Source organism: Furipterus horrens, unplaced genomic scaffold, assembly GCF_987537825.1.
Source record: "Furipterus horrens unplaced genomic scaffold, mFurHor1.1.pri manual_scaffold_1, whole genome shotgun sequence".
Taxonomy (NCBI): Eukaryota; Metazoa; Chordata; class Mammalia; order Chiroptera; family Furipteridae; genus Furipterus; species Furipterus horrens.
Window position 1 is genome coordinate 38,648,947 of NW_028327171.1, and position 8,507 is coordinate 38,657,453.

Below are 8,507 nucleotides of genomic sequence, written 5' to 3' on the forward strand. Positions count from 1 at the left end.
TCCTCTTTTGACTTGGAATCTTAATTTTTAGGATCACATTGATTTGCAAGTTCTTGGATTACTATTGTTGTTGTAGTCTTTTTTTGTCTTTGTTTTTGTTTTTTAAATTTATATGTTGACTTGTGTCTTTTTCTTGAGTTGTAGCTCTGCATGTGGTTTTACAATTGCGTTTAAGCAGATTACATGTGTGTATTTCAGAAACAAGTATTTAAAAAAATGCTTAAGCCTGTCCCGGAGGTTACAACAAACATAGTTTCTGAGTCAGTGAGCACTTTGGCCTAGGTCTTGATATATCTTTTGGGGGGTGGGGGGACTTGGTAAGGTTTATTGGGAAGCGTACAGAGTCCATCCACATTCAAGGTCCAAGAATGAGGAAGAGGTGGACCTTAGTGGGCTTTCTTGCTGTGTGGGATGCTCTTGGGGAAAGGCTGGGGGCCCAGCCAGAACTGCAGCAGGATGACAGCACCGGGTATGTGCAGAGCGAGCAGCAGAGCTGAAGGACGTGGATGGGTATGTGTTCCAGGAGAGCTCAATGAGCACCAGCACCAGCAACCGGAGCAGGTGTGTGAGCCAGCGCGCAGGTGTGGCCCACAGGAGACAGGGCAGTGTGTGGAAATACTAGACATAGAACTGGTAGTGGAGAGAACGGCTGAAGCAGATGCTAATGAAGTTAGAGGGTAGAAACGATCTGATTGGGTGTGAGGGGCTGGGGTGGAACCTTCCTTTTGGAGGGATCCTTTAGCAGCGACAGGATACTTTCCCCCATCCTGTGCCACCTGCAGAGAACAAAGAGCAAGAGCAGGGCTAGGTGGGTGGCCAACAGCGCCAGGTGGAAGGCACGATGCAGGAACAGGGTCTCAGGGAGGAAGCGCCAGTTCACTGTCCAGTGGAAGAGAAACTGGCGGCCAAGGTCAAATGAGTGGGATAGATAACCGATGGGGTTCTCCAGCAGGAAGGGCAGCCCCAGCACCACCTGTAGGACAGCACAGATGCCCAACTTGGGGAGGGCCCCACGGAGGCCAAATTGTGTGAAGAGAAGGAATAGTAACCCAGGGGCAAAGAGGAACACGTTCATCTTCACAGAGACTGCCAGGCTGAAACAGCAGCAACTCCAGACCCAGAGCGGGGCCAGCAAAAGGCTGATACTGAGGAAGAGAAGTGCGATAACTACTGGGTCATTGAAGAGCCACAACAAAAAGCTAGGCAGTAGCTCAATTGTAGTTGCTACTAAAGGTAACCCCTGAAACTTTTAAAATCATTCTTCATAAATGTATCTTGACTCAGTTTAATGTCATTAATATGACTCTAAATTGGTCCTTGTTATCACACAGCATTGAATGCCAGTCGCCTTTGCTTGTTTCCTGGTCCTAGAGCCTAGTCCCAGAGGTTTATGGATTAATCCTCTAAATACTGATTTATGTTTCATCTTGAGACAACATTGATTATGATTTTTTAAAAGCTCTTCTGATACCATAGACTACCCTTTTCTTATTTTTCTCCGACATTAGTAACTAAAACAAAAGAAACAGATTTCCACATAGCCTCTTACTTTCTATGACTGTGGTGACATAAAATATTCTCTAAGCAAAATTTTACTTTGCAACTTGAATGTTAATATTGTTCATTTCTGCCCCATATGGCATGCCCTCAGCTAGCAGACACTCCAGCAGTATGATTGACACTTTTGGTCCACAAGTAGAATTCTGTGTTCAACATGAATTAGTTGTAACAGTTTTCAAAAACATAATGTCAACAAACACATTAGTTATGGCAATTTTGTTTAATTAAATAGTATTGATAAAATATAAGTGCCAAAGTGGTTATTTCTGTGAAAATTTAGTTGAATGGCTTCAAAAGCTTGGTTAACATCAGTTGCTAAATAAAGATGCTATTGAATTATATGGTGGGTAAGCCAATGCAGAAGATTAGGGAATAACATAAAAACTTAAAAATTTATTTGCAAGTGTCTTCTAAATTATGTTCTACTCTAGAGAAAACAAAATTATAGATTGAATTCTAATATGGTTTAAGTTATAAAAAATAAGTAGAAATTTCATCAATAGATTTACACTTTAGGAAAAATCTTAACTCTGCTTTAAAATACTATATGTGAATGTATACTTATTTGTTTTGAACCAAAATAAAATATTTACTATGGGTTTGTATAACTTTCATGTTCCCTGTTTTAGCCAACATTTTTGATTATCTGATTAGATACCAGTCCCATTAGCCTTTAGTGTATTTTTGTCACCATGAGAAAATCATTGGGAGAAAAATAAATTGGAGGACTTTGCTTCTTTATGAAGACAAAAATGAGATAAAATTAATTTATTTTGGCAATAAAACTTTTTTTTTTAGTTTGAATGAAATTCCAATACCATATCTATGCTCAACTATGTTTATTGAGAGATGACAGTCCACCATTAATGTGGTTCTTGTGACAAGGTGTGTTTGGGGATTAGTCTTAGTTCATAATTGTGTGATGTGGGTACAAGCAACATGAACCCAGTGAAAAACAAATCACTCTAACTGCTTGGGGAAATAAGAGCAAGTGTCTTAGAGTTCTGAGGAGGATTTGTGATTTACTGAACAGTTAAGGTGTAACCCCAAGGAGCTGGCCCTTCAAAACTAGAGCTAAACTGTAAGCACTGGCTGGCTCATTGCCACAGTGCAGACTTAGCAGGACATTTAGGAGAATGTACATATGATTATCTATTACCTTGAAAGTAACCCATGCAGGATCTGGTAGGATATGTGGTTCCTTGGAATTTTCACCAAAAAATAAAAAATACATAGGAAGCTTTGAATATTTTTAGGTAAGATTAATATCTATATAAGCAAAACAAATTTGCTAATTTTGTTATAACAAGTTACCATGTATAAGACTACTAGTTCCAGAGATTTGCTTACATATACAAAAGGACTGACTTTAAAAACACAGAATACTAGAATTTAAAGCTCTAAAGTACTAGGCTAATTCAGCCACTTCATTTACACATGTGAAACAGGACCTGTTATAAGACCCATGACATGATTTCCACATATAGGAACTAATGCAACATATTTTTTTAACTTGCAAATAGAGATGCAGAAACACAGATGATGATTAATGTTTCAAAATGGCTTCTTCTGTTAGTTTCATCCCAGAGGATGGAAAATGAGGGAATAAGGAAGGAAGAGGCAGGATAGATAACCTCTCATTTTTATTTCCTTTTTTTTTTTTTTTTTTTTTTTGAGCTACATAGAGGGCTCAAATCTTGGCAGTATGCCCCAAATTTAAGAGATTTGATCCCAAAAAATTTTCCTAAATTATAGGTAGACATTCCTTGGGACTGTGAGATTATGGTAGCAATTTATAGCATTTCTGGAGCTGTTTGGGTTTAGTATTGTGACCTGTCCAATGAAGACATAGTATGTTATGCAGTATCAAGTGTCACCAAGGATGTAAAGGAACTGAAACTCTAATTTACTACTGGTGAGAATCAAGTTAGTACAACTATCAGTGAAAAGCAAAGTTGAAGGTATATATGCCCTTCATTCCCGTAGTACCCCTCCTAGGCACACGTCCTAGAGAAGCTTTCTTGTGTGTACTCAATGAGTCACTCACAAGAATCTTTATTGCAACATATGTACATTCACAAAAAATATTGAAGTCAACTTAAAAATATAATACCAAAGGAATGGATAAATAAATTCTGATCTATTTACAGTAGGAGACCATATATAGTAGCTAAAATGACTGAGTTAGAAGTTGAAAAAGATTAGTTGCTGTATGAATTATTCTTAAGAAGGTTAAAAACATGCACATATGTATACATATATATTGCTTATACTCATATACAAATTGCATGTTATATAAAAATATATATTTATTTCAAATATATATGTATATTATATAAACATATTTTATATAAGCATAAACTTATATAAAAGTAAAAAATAACCACATTTACAATAATGATTATTTCAATAGAGGAATTAAAGGGAAAAAGTGCAGACATAAATACAAAAATGGTTTAAACTATATCTGAAATATCATACTGCTTTAAAAGTGTAAAAGAAATACTAATTATCATTATAATATTTCTTTTCTATATAAATGAAATATTTCATAAGTATAAAGTACACATTTTCCTAAATTGATTCATCAAATTCTTTAAGATACTTAAGCATCCCAAGAGACAAACAAACTAAATAACCAAGAACAATTGTGTTTAACCCCATTTTTCCATACCATCTATGTATTCTATTCCAGAAAATGAAGACCACAATAAATTCTTTGTTTACTAGTACATTTTTAATATATCTGGCATTTCAATAAATATCAGGTGCATAGTTCCAAAACTGACTGCTTTCAGAATCTTTTGAGGAATGAAAGCTATTCCAGGGACAGTGCAAAGAAATTCATCCTTTTCTATGCAGGCAAAAAATGAAATGGAGGCCTTTCATTCATGGCTCCCCTTGTCATAAGGAAGCTAGCTCCAAGAATGCAAGAACATACAATTTTCATTTCAGAAGCTAGAATAGTTGAAAGTAGTAAAACCAGGCTGTAAGTCTCCCCCACTGTTTCTTTCAGGAAAACAGAGAGAAGGCACCCAGATAATTGACTGTATTATTTCAAAATCTGCTCTGAATATCTCAGGTTATATGAGTCATTTAGATTTATGTATGAGTAGGAGAAAATTAAACTCAACTTAGACTTTAACCTGCTATTGGGGATCATGTAAATGATATTTCCCAGGCAGTAGTTGGTTTCACCTCATTCCTGTTAATACTACTTTTTTTATTTGGGAAAATTTTAATATCAACATTTCAATTAAACTTTAATACTCCCTGCACTAAACTAAATTGAGAGGATCTTGACTATGCTACTGAACATTTTATCTCCTTACTGGTTATAGAATGGGCTTATTTACATTTTTTTCTATTCATGCCTCAAACTTAACTATAATCCACAAAGGGAGAGCTATAAATGCCTCTATAACACTTTATTTCTCATATACGTGATTTTAACTTTTTCAAGTGCTGCATTTACATAATTCCTAAGATTATTTTCACGGGAAGAAAACAATTTTAAAGCCCTGAAGATTCTGCTTTAATAGCCCAGGGAGATGCATGTTTTCAGAAGTGTCAGTGTGGAGAGGTTAATGATATACAGGGAATAAAACTGATTCTAGAGATAAGACAAATAGCAAGCCTTCTCCTGAAAACTGTAACACCTCTCTGTTCCTGAATAGACTGTGTCTATTTAGATGACAGGTTGCCCTGTACTCAGGTCTCTGTGCCTCTCCATCCAGTCTTAGTCTTTCTGAGTTTGTTAATGTCTCTTTGCTGGATCAAAAGAAGCAGAACTCAGCTATGCAGGGGCAGTTCTCCTGAGCATTTCTCCTTTTTGACATAAAGCAGTTTGATTCAAGGAGAGAAAATGACACTGTGCACAGGTTTACGTTAGTTTTTGAACTTTAGTTCTGATTCTCACACAGCTAAATTCCTTGCTAGCCCAGGCAAGTAGGAAACTACTCCTTGTTTGCTGGGTTGTACTTTTCAGGTTTATTCCTGTTTGCCTGAAGTTCTCCAGTAAAATTGAAGCAGCATTGAAAGTTTCTACATAATTCCCAGTTTTCCTGTCATTTCTGTCACTGCTATCACTATATCTATAAAATTGAAACTATGTGCAAGTACCTATGATTGTTATTCTTGTTCTTATTTAGAAAAAAATAAATGCTGACTTGGTCACTGTAGCCAAAATGTGTGTTACTAGGCCAAGTGGGGAGTCAAAGAAGTTAACCGAATATTTAAGAGCACTTATGTGTTATGTCACTCAATTTTCATGCAAATATGGTAAAATATCATGATCTCTTTGTGCAATGTCATGTTAAATAACTTAAATTGTACACTTCATAATATAAAAGGTATGTTAAGCATTAAACTATTTCCAACTACAAAACATTATTTTTTTTCCATTCTGTTATCCTTCTTGCAGCATTGGGATTTTAATGATTGACAGTAAAAGCAAAAGAATTAAATCCCTTTCTATACATTGATAAAATATAAAGTATGTAATATGCTTACCAATGTATTAGACTTAAAGAGATTTTTAAGACAGCATTTCATCTGCCATCAAAAAGGCTTACAATCTAGTTGAAATAAGTAAGGTACAGCAACTATGGTGCTGTACTGGTATCAGACTTACCCATTGATTGAAAACAACACTAAAGTTGGGAATAATTAAAATTGTGGCTTACATTTTAAAAAAGAACAATTAAGGCACTCAGGATTTGGATAGCTGAGATACCAAGTTCCTGAAAAAAGAAAGCCTCAAAGAAATAAGCCCAAGTCTCTGCATGCAATGTCTCTGGTGACATTTGCTAGTTTCCAGCTGTGCATATGCAGTATAAAATGTCAAAACAAAGCAGAAAGCAGATGCTAAGGGGCTATAAAAATAAGCAGGTATTTCTGTAGTTCTTAGAAGACAGATATTGTAGTTCAAAATTCACCAAGAAGAAAGGGAATTGATTACAGTCCTGGTTGTCTATTAAGATCCCTGAAAGATTTTGCCATAGGAGAAGCATAGTCTTCTCTCTGTAATTGATAGACTAAGCAGAAAACAATATATATAAAATATGTTTTCTTACCACAATGGAATTGATCAAGAAATAAACAACTGAAGGAAACAAGATCTTTTAAATGAATAAAATATAAATATCATTTTGAACAAAGAAGAAATGTAAACTGATAATTAGAAAATATTTTGAAAGTATGGCATATAAGGTCTGTCCAGAAAAAGTCCAGCCATTGCTAATATAACAAGAATGGCTTGCATGAAATCCACGTAACCTGGCAGCCAAGGAGAGTGGCCTGGAATGTACATGCATGAACAATGACAACTTCACTGTACTAGTCAATGGGGGTGATAGGTGCCATTGAGTGAGCATGTGGATTGTATTGCCATCGCATTCAAAATGACTGAGCGAGTAATGAATCTGCAACAAATTTTGTGTTAAGTTTGAAGATTCTTCCATGGAAACTATTCAGATGACTCAGAAGGCCACAGCTATGGGCAACTGGTGATTGGCAGCGTCACCACAACAATGCGCCACTCATGCATTACGTCTTGTGCAGTTTTTGTGTGAAACATCAAATTACCTAGGTGACAAAGCCCCCCTACAGCCCAGATTTGACACCTTGTAACTTTTGGCTCTTCCCAGACCTAAATTTACCTTTAAAAGGGATTTCAGACCATCAGTGAGATTCAGGAAAATACAACAGGGCAGTTGAAGGCATTTGGGAGAACTGTGTGAGGGCACAAGGTGTACTTTGAAGGGGATGAGGCATCACTGTGCAATATTTCTTGTATCTTGTATCAATAAATGTCTATTTTTCATATTACATAGCTGGATACCTTCTGGACAGACCTCATACTTATGCTTACAGAATGTACTGCTTATGTAGCCTGAACTCTATAAATTTTAAAGAGAAGTAAGGCAGAAAATAAATTATCTAAACTTCCACCTCAAGAAGCAAGAAAATAGTATTAAAAAGAGCAGAAATAAATGAAACAAAAAACACACACACAATAAATAAAATTAACAAATTAAGAGTTAGTTGCTAAAAATAAATGAAAGTAATAAATTCTTAGCAAACTGATGAAGACATAAAAGAGAAGTAATACAAATTAGTAATATCAAGAATGAAAAAAACACATCACTACAGATTATATAAAAATTAAATTGGTAATAATATACATTTTTAATAACTTCATGCCAAATATTATGATACTGAAATTAAATTGACAAATCTCTTGCAAAGCACAACTTATCTAACCTAACACAAAAAGAAATAGAAAACCAGATTAGTTCTTTCCTACTTTATTTATTGGGGTAACATTGGTTAATAAAATTATAAGTTTTCAGATGTACAATTCCATGATACAGCATCTGCATATTGTATTGCATGTTCATTACCCCAAATCAAGTCTCCTTCCATCACCATTTATCCCCCACTTACCCTCTTCTACCTCTAGTAATCACTATACTGTTGTCTGTGGCTATGAGGGATTTTTTTTTTCCTTTGCTTAATCTCTTCACCTTTTTCACCCAACTCCCAAAATCCCCTCCACTTACAACTATTAATCTGCTTTCTGTATCTATTAGTTTTTTTCTATTTTGCTTTTTAGTTTATTTTGTTCATTAGATTTCACATATAAGTGAAAAAATATAGTATTTGACTTTCTCTGACTGGCTTTATTCACTTAGCATAATACTCTCCAGCTCCATCCATGCTGTCAAAAAAGGAAAGATTTCCTTCTTTTTAATGACCAAGTAGTATCCCACTGTGTAATTTTACCACAGCTTTTTTATCCTCTCATCTACTGATGGGTTCTTGGGATGCTTCAAAATTTAGTTATTGTAAACAACACTGCAATGAACATAGGGTGTATATATTCTTTCAAATTATTGTTTCAAGTTTTTTCAGATATATTCCAAGAGGTGGGATCACTAGGTTGT

At 35.3% G+C, this 8,507-nt stretch overlaps 1 pseudogene; it reads right to left on the reverse strand.

Moving 5' to 3' along the window:
- Nucleotides 1-386: 386 nt before the first annotated feature.
- On the reverse strand, nucleotides 387-2,735 carry LOC150020901 (dol-P-Man:Man(5)GlcNAc(2)-PP-Dol alpha-1,3-mannosyltransferase pseudogene; annotated as a pseudogene).
- Nucleotides 2,736-8,507: the final 5,772 nt, after the last annotated feature.